A 15,316-nucleotide genomic window follows, 5' to 3' on the forward strand; every position below is an offset into this window, starting at 1 on the left:
TCAAACCTATCCATTCTTAAGGAAATCAGCCCTGAGTGCTCACTGGAAGGACAGATCGTGAAGCTGAGGCTCCAATACTTTGGCCACCTCATGAGAAGACTCCCTGGAAAAGACCCTGATGTTGGGAAAGATTGAGAGCACAAGGAGAAGGGGACGACAGAGGACGAGATGGTGGGACAGTGTTCTCGAAGTTACCAGCATGAGTTTGAGCAAACTGCGGGAGGCAGTGGAAGACAGGAGTGCCTGGCGTGCTCTGGTCCATGGGGTCACGAAGAGTCGGACACGACTAAACGACTAAACAACAGCAACATAGTTTGCTGTGGTTGACACAGTCAAAGGCTTTTGATGAAGCAGAAGTAGATGTCTTTCTGGAACTCTCTAGCTTTCTCCATAATCCAGCGCAATTTGTTTGCAATTTGGTCTCTGGTTCCTCTGCCCCTTCAAAATCCAGCTTGCACTTCTGGGAGTTCTCGGTCCACATACTGCTTAAGCCTGCCTTGTAGAATTTTAAGCATAACCTTGCTAGCGTGTGAAATGAGTGCAGTTGTGCGGTAGTTGGAGCATTCTTTGGCACCTCCCTTCTTTGGGATTGGGATGTAGACTGATCTTCTCCAATCCTCTGGCCACTGCTGAGTTTTCCAAACTTGCTGGCATATTGAGTGTAGCACCTTAACAGCATCGTCTTTTAAAATTGTACATAGTTCAGCTTCCACTGGCCTTGTTATTAGCAGTGCTTTCTAAGGCCCATTTGACTTCACTCTCCAGGATGTCTGGCTCAAGGTCAGCAACCACACTACCTGGGGTGTACGAGCCATCCATATCTTTCTGGTATAGTTCCTCTGTGTATTCTTGCCACCTCTTCTTGATTTCTTCTACGTCTGTTAGGTCCTTACCACTTTTGTCCTTTATTATGGTAATCTTTGTACGAAATATTCCTTTCATATCTCCAATTTTCTTGAACAGATCTCTGGTTTTTCCAATTCTATTGTTTTCCTCTATTTCTTTGTATTGCTCAATTAAGAAGGCCTTTTTGTTTCTCCTTGCTATTTTTTGGAAATCTGCATTCAATTTCCTATATCTTTCACTATCTCCCTCGCATTTTGCTTGCCTTCTCTCCCCCGCTATTTGTAAGGCCTCGTTGGACAGCCACTTTGCTTTCTTGCATTTCTTTTTCATTGGGATGGTTTTAGTTGCTGCCTCCTGTATAATGTTGCGAGCCTCCATCCAAAGTTCTTCAGCCACTCTGTCCACCAAATCTAAATCCTTAAACCTGTTCCTCACTTCCACTGTGTATTCATAAGGGATTTGATTTAGATTGTATCTTACCGGCCCAGTGGTTTTTCCTACTTTCTCCAGTTTAAGCTTGAATTTTGCTATAAGAAGCTGATGATCTGAGCCACAGTCAGCTCCAGGTCTTTTTTTTTTGCTGACTGTATAGAGCTTCTCCATCTTTGGCTGCAGAGAATATAATCAATCTGATTTTGATGCTGCCCATCTGGTGATGTCCATGTGTAGAGTCGTCTCTTGTGTTGTTGGAAAAGCGTGTTTGTGATGACCAGCTTGTTCTCTTGGCAGAACTCTATTAGCCTTTGCCCTGCTTCATTTTGAACTCCAAGGCCAAACTTGCCAGTTGTTCCTTTTATCTCTTGATTCCCTACTTTAGCATTCCAATCCCCTATAATGAGAAGAACATCCTTCTGTGGTGTCACTTCTATAAGGTGTTGTAAGTCTTCATAGAATTGGTCAATTTCAGTTTCTTCAGCACCAGTAGTTGATGCATAAACTTGGATTACTGTGATGTTAAAAGGTCTGCTTTGGATTCGTATCGAGATCATTCTATCATTTTTGAGATTGCATCCCAGTACAGCTCTTGCCACTCTTTTGTTGACTATGAGGGCCACTCCATTTCTTTTACGGGATTCTTGCCCACAGTAGTAGATATGATGGTCATCCGAACTGAATTCGCCCATTCCCGTCCATTTTAGTTTACTAATGCCCAGCATGTCAATATTTATTCTTGCCATCTCATTTTTGACCGCATCCAACTTACCCAGGTTCATGGTTCTTACATTCCAGGTTCCTGTGCAATATTTTCTTTACAGCATTGGACTTCCCTTTCGCTTCCAGGCATATCCACAACTGAGCGACCTTTCGGCTTTGGCCCAGCCGCTTCATCAGCTCTGAATCTACTTGTACTTGTCCTCCGCTCTTCCTCAGTAGCATGTTGGACGCCTTCCGACCTGAGGGGCTCATCTTCCAGTGTCATAACTTTTATATGCCTGTTGCCTTTGTCCATGGAGTTTTCTTGGCAGGGATACTGGAGTGGCTTGCCAGTTCCTCCTCCAGGTGGATCACATTTGGTCAAACTCTCCACTATGACCTGTCCATCTTGGGTGCCCTGCATGGCATAGCTCATAGCTTCTCTGAGTTATTCAAGCCCCTTTGCCACAGCAAGGCAGTGATCCATGAGGGCCATCTAATTCCACCCTCTGCAATGCAAGAATCTTTTGCCCAAGTGGGGCTTGAACCCATGACTGTGAGATTAAGAGTTTCCTGCTGTGCCAACTGAGCTACTTTGCTGGTACAGGAAGAAAGGAGGAAAGAGCTGAGGTGGGTAGGCAATATGGCAGCAAAGATTACTTTGTTCTACTACACAAGAATGGATGGTAGAGAGTAGCCCGCCAGACTAAAGAATTCTCCTACACAACAAGCCACACAGTCACAGCACAAACAGCTAGCAACACAAGCAGAAAATAAATTTGAACTACAAGGCTGATCCAGTGGTGGAGACTGAGAGTAGCTCTTTCTGCAAGCAAACACGGACAACAATACCCCACACCCCAGGGGAACACAAAAGGCAGATAGGAGCACAGACACACATACAGTTACTTGCTTCCTCCCGCCCCCCAAAGTGTCCATGGGTGAAAACTTTTGGAATCATGATGGAAGTGCAAGACCAATAAACTGAAGTGCATCAGAAACACATAAAAGCAGAGATTGCAAAACAAAGTAAGTATCTGTTTCATGCTTGCAATCAAGACAGTCTTTATTTTAACAGAACTGAGATCTTGGTTCATGAATTGTGCCCTGTAGTTTCTGGCCTATTTGAGATCATTTCATGCAAGACAGAGGGAATCTGTGCCACCCTGCCAAGGGATCCTTCTTAATTGTTTGAGGGTTGATAACGGCAGTGCTTGTTGCATTAGACAGAGGCAAAGGTAATTATTCACCCTCCTATCTTATAACTGGATAATGGCTTATAACTTTGCAGTGGGATCAACAGCATTGGACTGTTTTACGGCCAACACACCAATAATAGGAACCTGCCAAATCGATCTAAGCTGTCCTGGGGGTTGCAAACATCAGCATTACGCTGCAGAGGGAAAGAGACAGGATGGCAATTTAAGCTTTTTACGAAAGAATGCTGCAATGGACTTGAACTGTAAATTCAACTTTTTAATAAAAAAGTACCCTTCAGTTTGTAACTTTGCAGAGACATTTACCAAATGAAAGAAATGTAGTGAAAAATGCCAGAAACCAAAGAATTCACCCGCCTTCTGCCATCTTTCATTTAAAAATGCAATCTACTCCAGACCAATATCATCCATCAGGGAGAAAAAAGGAAAACAAGAAGGAAGGAAAACAGAATGTGAAACTTCCCACTTGCGTAAGTTTAGACTGAATTATTGCCCTGGCTTTGTTTTGTTGCTAAGCCAGCAGTCTAGTAACACTGCAGAGCAAAACATTGATGGAGTGTGAACTGAACATGCGCCCTCATGTATTTTGGAGTCTTTCCATCTTTGCAACAAGAATAGTGCGGACAAGCCACCTTGCTCAGTCGTGGATTTTTAAAAGTCAACAATTACACTTGATAGTTCTCCTAAATAGTTCATAGTTGATAGTTCAGCCAAGAGCATAAGGTCAAACAGATTCCTCACTGGCCTTGCAGACAACTTCATTGTCCAGAAAGTGGGAGAAGCAACAAGAGGAACAGCCATTTTAGATCTGGTCCTAACCAATGTTGATGACCTGGTTAGTGGGGTACAAGTGGAAGGATCATTAGGCGTGAGTGATCATGCTCTTCTGAAGTTTACTATACAGCGGAAAGGAGCAGCCAAGCATACTAGGACTCAATTTCTTGACTTTAAGAAAGCCGACTTCATAAAACTTAGGGAAGTGCTGGGTGAGATCCCATGGACAGTAATACTAAAAGGAAAGGGAGTTCATGATGGCTGGGAGTTTGTTAAGAGGGAGATAGTAAAAGCACAACTTCAGGCAATACCAATGAGACGGAAACATGGAAGGTGCCTAAAGAAGCCAGGGTGCCTATCTAAAGAACTTTTAACTGAGTTAAGATTTAAAAAGGATGTGTACAAAAAACGGAAAAGGGGGGAAACCACCAAAGAGGAATTCAAACAAATAGCCAGCACGTGTAGACACAAAGTCAGAAAAGCTAAAGCACAGAATGAACTCAGGCTTGCTAGAGAGGTTAAAAGCAACAAAAAAGGCTTTTATGGGTATGTTCGTAGCAAAAGGAAGGACAAAGAAACAGTGGGGTCACTCAGAGGAGAAGATGGTGAAATGCAAACAAGGGACACAGAAAGGGCTGAACTCCTCAATGCCTTCTTTGCCTCAGTCTTCTCCAATAAAGAAAACAATGCCCGACCTGAAGAATTTGGAGCAAATGATTCAGCAGAGGAAACACAGCCCAGAATAACTAAGGAGATAGTACAAGAATACTTGGCTAGTTTAGATGTATTCAAGTCTCCAGGGCCAAATGAACTGCATCCAAGAGTATTAAAAGAACTGGCAGATGTGATTTCAGAACCACTGGCAATCATCTTTGAGAATTCCTGGAGAGCAGGCGAAGTCCCGGCAGACTGGAGGAGGGCAAATGTTGTCCCCATTTTCAAAAAGGGGAAAAGAGAGGACCCAAATAATTACCGCCCAGTCAGTCTGACATCAATACCAGGGAAGATTCTGGAGCAGATCATTAAGCAAACAGTCTGTGAGCACCTAGAAAGCAATGCTGTGATCACCAATAGTCAGCATGGATTTCTGAAAAATAAGTCATGTCAGACTAACCTGATCTCGTTTTTTGACAGAATTACAAGCCTGGTAGATGAAGGGAACGCAGTGGATGTAGCCTACCTTGATTTCAGCAAGGCATTTGACAAGGTGCCCCATGATATTCTTGTAAAGAAGCTGGTAAAATGCGGTCTTGACTATGCTACCACTCAGTGGATTCGTAACTGGCTGACTGACTGAACCCAAAGGGTGCTCATCAATGGTTCCTCTTCATCCTGGAGAAGAGTGACTAGTGGGGTGCCACAGGGTCCTGTCTTGGGCCCGGTCTTATTCAACATCTTTATCAACGACTTGGATGATGGACTCAAGGGCATCCTGATCAAATTTGCAGATGACACCAAACTGGGAGGGGTGGCTAACACCCCAGAGGACAGGATCACACTTCAAAACGGCCTTGACAGATTAGAGAACTGGGCCAAAACAAACAAGATGAATTTTAACAGGGAGAAATGTAAAGTATTGCATTTGGGCAAAAAAAAATATGAGAGGCACAAATACAAGATGGGTGACACCTGGCTTGAGAGCAGTACATGTGAAAAGGATCTAGGAGTCTTGGTTGACCACAAACTTGACATGAGCCAACAGTGTGACGCGGCAGCTAAAAAAGCCAATGCAATTCTGGGCTGCATCAATAGGAGTATAGCATCTAGATCAAGGGAAGTAACAGTACCACTGTATTCTGCTCTGGTCAGACCTCACCTGGAGTACTGTGTCCAGTTCTGGGCACCACAGTTCAAGAAGGACACTGACAAAGTGGAATGTGTCCAGAAGAGGGCAACCAAAATGTTCAAAGGCCTGGAAACGATGCCTTATGAGGAACGGCTAAGGGAGCTGGGCATGTTTAGCCTGGAGAAGAGGAGGTTAAGGGGTGATATGATAGCCATGTTCAAATATATAAAAGGATGTCACATAGAGGAGGGAGAAAGGTTGTTTTCTGCTGCTCCAGAGAAGCGGACACGGAGCAATGGTTCCAAACTACAAGAAAGAAGATTCCACCTAAACATTAGGAAGAACTTCCTGACAGTAAGAGCTGTTCGACAGTGGAATTTGCTGCCAAGGAGTGTGGTGGAGTCTCCTTCTTTGGAGGTCTTTAAGCAGAGGCTTGACAACCATATGTCAGGAGTGCTCTGATGGTGTTTCCTGCTTGGCAGGGGGTTGGACTCGATGGCCCTTGTGGTCTCTTCCAACTCTATGATTCTATGATTCTATGAAATAAATAGCTGAATTTAATGTTGATCTTGTTCTGAGGCATTTCCAGAACACGAATTCTGCTTGGTGTTAGCAGGTCCAGACAAAGGTCAAGGAAGCTGCCCAGCCAAAATACTGTTACACACTCTGCACTATCTGTTCCTACGGCCAAGGGAAGGAAACAAGCCTGCAGTCCCTGGTTAACACAAGCTGGTTTTTGCCAAGGACTAAGCAGAAGCCATCTTATTTTCTTTTGGCTCTTTTGGCAAAGAGCACCTTATGCTTTTGGTTTTCTTCTGGTGCGCCCTCAAACTTTTGCTTGGTTTTCATCCATGACTTGGAGACATGAAGTGTGCAAAAGCCATTGAAGACTCCACGCATGAGCGCGCAAGGGCATCGCTTAGGAAACGTCCAAATTCTTGGCAGGAAAGGGAAGACCATAAGAAGAGCCTGCAGGATCAGGCCAAGGGCCCATCGAGTTCCGTCTCCTGTTCTCTCAGCGGCCAACCAGATGAAGGCCTGTGGCAAACCAGCAAGCGGCCCCTGAGCACAGGAGCCCCCTCCCCTCCTGTGGCTTCAGGGAAGTGCTCTTCAGAAGCAAGCTGCCTATGGCAGAGGCTAGCAGCCATTGAGAGCCTTTTCCTCTGTCCCCTTGTCCAGTCCAACAATCCAACTCACATTTGTCTCACTAAGCCAGGGGAAATGGCCCGATCCCTGAGGCAGATGTATGGAAGCCTGTTTCCTTGAATGGGCTGGTGTCTGGTGACTCATCGGGCTGCAAGTGTACCTAACTTTGTGCTGGACTGTTGTTTCTGTATCGTTTTAGGGCCAGTGCAAACAATACTATATCTGTGTAACTGGGCCTTCTACTTGTTGCAGCAAGTACTGATAATCTTCATCTTTCAAATGCAAACTGGGTTTTCCCACAACTGTTGGAAAGTGCCCTCAAAATAGCAGCAAGTTTCTGAATAGTTATGACAAAACTATGAAAAATATATTTTAAAAGCCATGATTTAAAATAATAAATAAAAAAGCTTTGGGAGCTTTTTAGCTGATCCTCCTTTCCTGTGTTATAAAAGAGAAACCCAGTGGGGTTTCCTCAGTTTTTTACATGAAATAGGAAATGTGTAACACTGGGAAATAAAAAAATGTTTAGAAGAGTTCTTTGAATTCGTGGTGATGTCTTATGGGGGGGTTGTTCCCCCTGCCTGCTGTGAGGTTTAACCCCTCTCACAGGGCCACTGCCCCCTCTTTTGGTGGCCCTGTTCTCTCTCATGCCAACTGACGCAGAACTGACCTTAGCCGTATCCTTGCGTGGTCATCAGACCAGCTACTCTACAAACCCAGTCAATGCAATGAAAGCTTCACTTGTGCATATCGGTGTTGATCTTGACAGAGTGAAAAGTCAGAGGTTATTTTGATCCCTGTTTCCAGTACTTTATCATCCTTAAACAAAAAAAACAAAAGACCTAGCGTAGCTGGGGAGTGGGGCGGGCAGTCCGCACTGGGCGGCAGTTACCAATTCTGCTGCAATTTGCTGTCTATCTCTTAAAGAGAAAGCAACATGTAACAAGCATGCTATGCTGTTTGAAGCAAGGAACTGATTTCAGGGGAATGTATTTGTTTTGATAGTTTGTGTCTTTATGTATTGGTGCCATCCTTGACATCTAGTTGAGACACGAGTTCATACTTTTCCTGCTATAAACAACAGGTCATTGGCATCAGGTTACACTCTGCAAGACTTCCGTGACTTGAAATTCATTTTTCTTGGTCTACCAGGCACATCTTTGAAAAGGCTGTCCCCCTCCTGTTGTCTTAGTTTTTCTTGATCTGAAAAGTTGGCTTCAAGAAGTATTTTGCACACTGAGTTACACAACCACAAGGGCTTCTTCAAGAGGAAGCGGAAAAGCGATGTCATGAATTCTCCTTCTGTTCTCTACAGCAGAGCAAGCAAACTTCAGCAGAATGACGGCAGATGCTGACAGATAGCCCAGCCCCTCAATGCCTGTGGCAAGCAGCTTCCAGGCTGCTGGTGGTACCAGCAGGACTGCATGCATCACTCTTCTTCCATCTGCACTAGCTATTTTTCACATGACCTCTGACCGAGTTAAGATAGAGAATCTGATCCTATCTGTTCTGGATTTGCCACAGATTAGGTCTCTGCTTCCAGGGTTTATTGGGGACCATGAATACTAGACCAACCTTCCTCTATAATAAACCTTCCTCTAAAACAACTGCTGAGCTATGTATAGCTCATTGGTAGATCAAGAGTTTGCAAGAAGGACTCAGGCGTAAATCCTCACATTTTCTGGTTGATAGGTAGCTAGGCTGGGAAATAGCATTTTTTTAAAACCTGTGACAGCTGCCACTAGTCAGAGTAGACATTTGAGGAGTTGATGGGCCAGTAGTCCCATTCTGGATGAGGTACCTCCATGTGTCTGTACAGACAGCCTTAGAGGCACCGCCCATCATTCACAGTATGTTGCCGTGCGTCACATAAAAAGTACGTACTCCACTGTGCCACCCCTTGCCTTGTCTTATCCCAGCCTTCCCCATCCTGATGCCCTGCATGTTTTTGACTACAGCTCCCATCACCCTCTTGCTAGCTTGATCACAGGCAGACTAGCTTATCCCCTGAGATGTTTCTGGCCCTGTTTATGCCTGTCTGCAGGCCAGAGCAGCAGAAGAAGCAATAACAGCTAAGACATGCAGACACACCACTGTGACTAAGACCAGGTTGATGTCAGCACACCCAAGCACACCAAGAAACCCAAGGTTCTTACATTCTGCACCAGGCCAGCAGTTTTCATACTGAATTTGTTGGCGGGATGGGACTTGTTTCTCCTTATAGCGCTGGGTGAGCATTTTAGGAATTTGGTATTGTACACAGTTTGGTTTTTAATTTAATTAATTTTATCTGATTGCATTTATCTGTTAAGTTCTCTGACACCTTTTCCTGTATGAGGTGACATAACGAGTGTAAACAGTAATAATTCATTCATGGGATGGGGACAGCAAAATGGATGAGGGATGGACTTTTGACAGAATCTCCTGTACTAAGAAGGCAGTTTTGCCCCAGTGTAGAAGCCCCTACTGCTGCCAAAATTAACTAAAGCTGCCAGTTTCTCACTGCCCGTTTAGCCCTCAGGATGGTAAGTAATCTCTGACTTCCCCTCCCTATCCTCTCTGCCAATTCTGAAAGAGCAAACACTGAAGGAAATGCAATTTAAATCCCAGCAAAGCCTAGAGAGCAAATTGCACCAGTGGAGGATTGGCACACAAGAGCAGCCCTTTTCTTCAGCTGAACCCATTAGCGAGATCATGTTAGTTGCCAGGATAAGTCAACACATTCTGCTGCCTCACATTAGCAGCTAGTATAAGTCAACAATTCAGCAAAGCTCTTCTTCTTCCAGTTTAAAACGGCAGCACAGACCAGCGAGCAGAGAGTACAAAATGCAGCAGAAAAGTTCAGCCTATGCTTGTAGAGTTAACAAATAGAAGGGTTTTCCTTGCTGCTCATCTTTCCATGGGGAGTGGGAGTGGAGGAGGAGAGGGAGTCAGCAAACTGCTTACACTGAAAGCAGCATGCACCAGTTTCTTCATACTGCTGTTTTAGTACTTTAAACCCAGTGGGAAATCCCATTTCCTCAAAAAGTATGTTGCCTATTAAAGATAGAGCTTGTTCTGGGAGCTAACCTGATATGGATAATTAAAACAAGTAACTAAAAGACAGGTTGTTATAGGAGCAAGTTTAAAACTCAGCTCCAGGGGCACCATCAGACGGCCCTCTGCTTGCCCTGATCTTGGGCTGCCTTTGGACGCTGCTTTGCCTGCCTGGCTGCTAGCTGGTGGTCTGGACCTCGGGCACCTGCTGACCCTGCTGCAACACACACCCAGCCTTGGCCGTTGCGGCACGACTGCCATCTCTTCTGCTATCCTTGCCAAGGGGGTTCTTCCTCCCTCCAGATAACTGAGACATGTTATATGCACAGTGAAGTTGGTTCATTGAAAAGTTCCTCTATGTACCCCCAACCTTCCTCAGATAAAAATAGGGAGGTTTCTCACTCCCCTCAATTGACTCTCCTCAACCCCTCAACCCTGCAGAACATTTCCTATCAGAAGGGTGAGTGCCACCACCACTTCATCAATAGGACACAGCAAACACGCCCTCCACCATCCTCAATCCTGATTTCATTTTAAGTGGCAGCAGCCTCTCTTCTTCCAGCAGCTGCTACAAGCTGCCCAAGGAAGGAGGCTGGCGGCAGCAGCAGCCCTGGGGAGGCCATGGGGTGCTCCCTCTCTGCTGCCACTCAGGACAAGTGCTGGCTCACCCTCCACCCTGAGCTCAGTGGTGGCAGCACTGGCTGGGGAAATAGGGACATTCCAGGATCAAATCAGAAGCTGGGATGGCTTTTGTAATTCCGGGACTGTCCCTGGGAAATCAGGACACTATTGCAACTGTCCCAAGAGCATAAACTTTGTCAGCCTGGAAGCTCAGTTGGTCAGAGCGTGGTGCTGATAACACCAGTGTGGCAGGTTGATCCCCATATGGGAAAGCATTGCAGGGGGTGGACCAGATGATCCTCAGGATCCCTTCCAACTCTATGATTCTAAGTTTGTGTTTTTCACAGCTGTATACATGTACCATCAGTTATTATTTCCATCTCACAGGAAACAGTGGCATTTGATTTTGTTCTTACTTACTCGTCTGGCAAGTGCTGGTTTCTCCGGTGGTGGAGGACTGGATGAAAAGTAAGAACAGGAAACAGCACCGTTACCTGTCTGCTTCATTTAACCTTGTCCTCTCTTGTGCTGTGTGCCACACTTGGCCCAGACTGTGTGGGAATGTGTGGCACACCTGGACCAGAACAAGCCAGCATATGGGTCTGGCTTCAGCATATAACCAGGCCTAGCTCTTGAACTGGTTTAGCATCAGGTGGGGGCTCCATGTCCTGTGCAGGGCAACCTGAGTCTGGAAGAGCCTCCAGCCACTCATTCCAGAGATACAATGTAGGAATGTAAAAACACTTTCAATAAAGTCCCTGGCAAAAAGAGCAATTAAATGTTGGAACAAGCAGCAAAGAGGCAACATGAAATCACTGAAGATAATTTGCCAACTCTGAATATATTCGGAATCAGACTTGACATTGCCTAGCAGGGATGATTTAGAGCTAATTAAATTACTTCTGCCATGAGAATGGACTGTCTGAGTCAATGCAAGAACCAGCCCTCTGTCTCAAAGAAGGCTTCTCAAATTTTTAATCTATGGGGAGTTCAGTGTCAGAATAGATCTTTTCCTTATTCCCACACGAAGACACCATTTGAGACTTCAGTGAAAGGAAGGGCAAGGTTCAGCAAGGACCAAGAACTAGCCTCAGTGTGGGTCAAGGTGAAATAGTGCCAGGGAACACTTGTGTTTCAGTGTCTCATGCAGATTCAGAAGACATGGATTGCATTCAGGCTGAACAGGGTGATTAACCTACTGTTGTGTCACAAAGTGGCATGGAGATTAGGGAAAGAAGGCACCTGGAGAAGGGTGACTGGGAAGCTGCCCTGAAGCCGCAGGTTAGGCTGCAGTATTGACAAAGCAGACTATTTATGGAGGACCTGTACAAAACAAGAGGGGTTTCCTGCTCTCCTGCCCTGTGACATGATAAGTCAAATGCCATGAGAACTATAGGAAGAGCCAGCCTTTCTTTTGAGACCAATATCAGTTCTGCAAGAATGAGGTGAAATTTAGACCTATGTCTCACTGAGATGGGAAATCTGTGTCTGGGCTGCAGGAGCTGTAGGAGCTCATAGCTTTGAAGGCTTATTCACAGAGAAAGTTAGCATGTCAGGGTTAAGGCTGGGTGAGAACTCTTATGCAGTCTTAAATGGTGCAGCCCAGACATAGGTTTACCACCTCAATAAGAACTAGGCCTTACTTTGACTCTATTTAAACTTAAGTGCAGCAGACCCACAACTTATGTGTGATTTACTTAAGCAGTTGCAAGTTCCCATGGGTGGCATGAAAAGAAATAAGTACATGGAGAATTTGGGGTGTGGGTAGCTAGAAGAGGCCATCCGAGATCTTGTGAAGGACCCATGAGATCTTGGGCAACCTTCCCAGAGGGCTTACTGTAAAAAGCTCTTTCTCCACCAGGTGTTCCTCCTGCAAGTTTTTTTGAAAGCCCTCCACCTTGCTCACCAAACTCTGGAAGGCTCTGTGAGGCTCCCACAAGATCTGGCAGGAGCCACCCACAGCTTTCCAGAGGCCTTGAGTGACCTTCCCAGAGCCCAGAAAGGTAGGGATAATCACTGGGGGGGGGGTCCCAGAGGTCTTCCTCACTCTGCATGATCTTGCCTTTACGTGCAACCCCCCCTAATGTAACCCCCACATAAGTTGCTGGCCCACTGTATATTACATTTCTGTCACTCTCCGTCCTCAGAATGCCAGACTTGTTTAGAAATATAGATCCTCTCAAAGCATAACAATAAAATTTGGAGGAAAACAGAGGAAACTGACCTCCTCCTAGCCACCTTAATGCCCCACACTCACAGACCACCTACTTGCAGCTATTCCAACCCAGGGAAGTTATCAAAATAGGAATTATACATACCAGGTTTTGGAGGTGGCTTGGGCCTTCGGAATAGCATTCTCTGCAAAGGAAAGCAAGACACTTATGTGGCTGAACAAATCCAGCTGAATAACGGATGACCCACACCTCCCATTTTGTTCAATGTTCTGCTTCCAGAAAAAAGAAAGAAAAAAGAAATTAACTTTCTGGTTGAAGCAATTGAAATTCCCCTTACTGGCACACAGCTGAATACAATTAATATTAATTTGATTTTGTGAGTACTTACAAAATGGGATTTTTTCATTATGAAAGCTGAAAAAGCCTATTTAGTGCATCTTAATGAAGAGTGAAATATTTCATAAAGATTCTCAATAGCAACCATGAAGGTTAAAAGGCAAATTTATGCTCTAAGATTTTTAGCTAGGTAGTTGTCATAAGGTTCTTGTGTAATCCAACCACAAATTACTCAAGATCAATTCTCATGTAACTTTTTTGTGTGTTTCTGACAGGAATATAAAAAGAGATATACCAAAGCATCATATCAGAATACAAAATCTGTGTGGGTTTTGCTGGTAAGATCTATATGCAAGAAAATGGATAAATGAAGCCTTTTCTTGGTGGAAAATCTATTTTGCATTCTGACACAAAATCTTCCCCACGGGTATTCTTCTGTGGAGGAAGAAATCTACGAGAGAATTAGTAGCCTGGAGAGACACTAAGGATTGATGTCATCATTGTGGTAAGAATCCTGGCCCCATTGCCTTGTCTGACTAGAACATTGCCGCTCTTGGCTCTTTCTTATTGGCCATCATTATGGATAAGCCTAGGTGATCTTCGTGCTCCACACCAGCAGCCCCAAACCTTCGCTTTGTGAGGGTGGTGAGAGAAAGGTAGAAAGTGAGGGGATGCCTGTCCCACAAATGTACACTCCCAAGCATGGGGTGGGGAGGGATGTGCTGGGCCATCAAAGCGCAAGATTTTTCACTTGCTGTGCCTACCTCACTGGATGTATTTGGGCTTCAGCCTTTTTTTAAATGCTGAGATTTTGTAGCCTTACATTTTTGCAAGTTGCATCTTTTTACTCAAATTTTGTCTGTGCATCAACCCTCGTGAGACACCATGGGACCTTTTGCGGCTGAAAGGGGATGCAGAAATAAACTTTAACAACAACTATTCTATACCAGTTGAGGTGTTGCCTCCCACACGACCACTCCACACACCTATATCCTTGGAGCTTGAACTTAGTCTGGGTGCTAGGGCTGCTGCCAAGGAGATCTCAACTTACACAAATGCAGAACGATAATTCCATGGAAATAGGAATGCTGGAGAAATGGTCCAAATTAGCTTCAGCCTGAAAAGACTGGAGGCTACTTCTCTGCCAAACCTGATTGCCTCAGTTCACTGGGAAATAAGGAATCGCTTCATCTCATCCAAGGAACTCACCCATTGAATGTGCCCTTTTTCATCCTTCTCAACAGTCCTGCACCCATGACTAATTCAGGGGTTGTGGGTTGGTCAGCGTAGGCTTGTGACCAGCAAACACACAGCTGACTGTCTAGCTCTTCCCTGCACAGAGTTGGGTGTTTATCTAGGATTACGTTTATACTCCTTTGTTATAGAACTTGCTCATTTTTTTATGAGTGCTTGTAGGAAATAATTAAAGCAATGCCTAACTGGCAAACATTGGGAGCAGCAAGCTGGTGACAGTGTGGTAAGTAAACTGTAGATTTTAGTGGACAAGTAAATAAAACTGAGTAGCTGATTTTCATATTTAACTATTAAGCTGTAAGCACAGTGTTAAGTCCTTGAAGCGTTATTGATACGTCTGTTAACATCAAATTTGGAATTTCCAGTTTTACAACTCAAATTGTGAGTGTAAAATTTTCAGTATGAAATTTCACCACAAAATTAGATATTGCTGAGTTCTGTAGGCTTCTCTTGCTTTTGCAGCCATTAAATGTAAAATCTCATCTGCTTCCAAATTATTGCCCACTGTTTACTGATAATCAATATTTTTTAGATAGGTATTTCCCTCCTATCAAATGCTGTCAGGTACTTGATAACATTGCATGCCAGCTGTCAGGTACTGTCAAATAAAAAATTCCACTGTCAATTAAGAATACTGTAAAAATTAAAAATATTGAAGTGAAATACCGAAGCATATAAAATATTCAGTGAATATTGAGCAAATATTTGAGCAGAGAATAGCTAGAGAATATTCACAGAGAAGCAATTTGATTATACTTTTTGGAACATTCTCATTGTTCTTGTTTATTTTATTCCCCTTAAATCTAATAGTATTAAAATACTAATATTAGTCTTACAGGAAAAGGAAGTACCAGGCTAAAATAGCACCTGTCCCATAAATTCTCCTTGGCCGGAGAGGAAAAGGAAGCTTTGTTCTACATCTCTACCTTCTCCGTATGAGCACAACTGCCTGTTCCAGACTGCCATGCTGTATAGTTTTCAGAGAAGAACTG

Source organism: Podarcis raffonei, chromosome 1, assembly GCF_027172205.1.
Source record: "Podarcis raffonei isolate rPodRaf1 chromosome 1, rPodRaf1.pri, whole genome shotgun sequence".
NCBI classification, from domain to species: domain Eukaryota; kingdom Metazoa; phylum Chordata; class Lepidosauria; order Squamata; family Lacertidae; genus Podarcis; species Podarcis raffonei.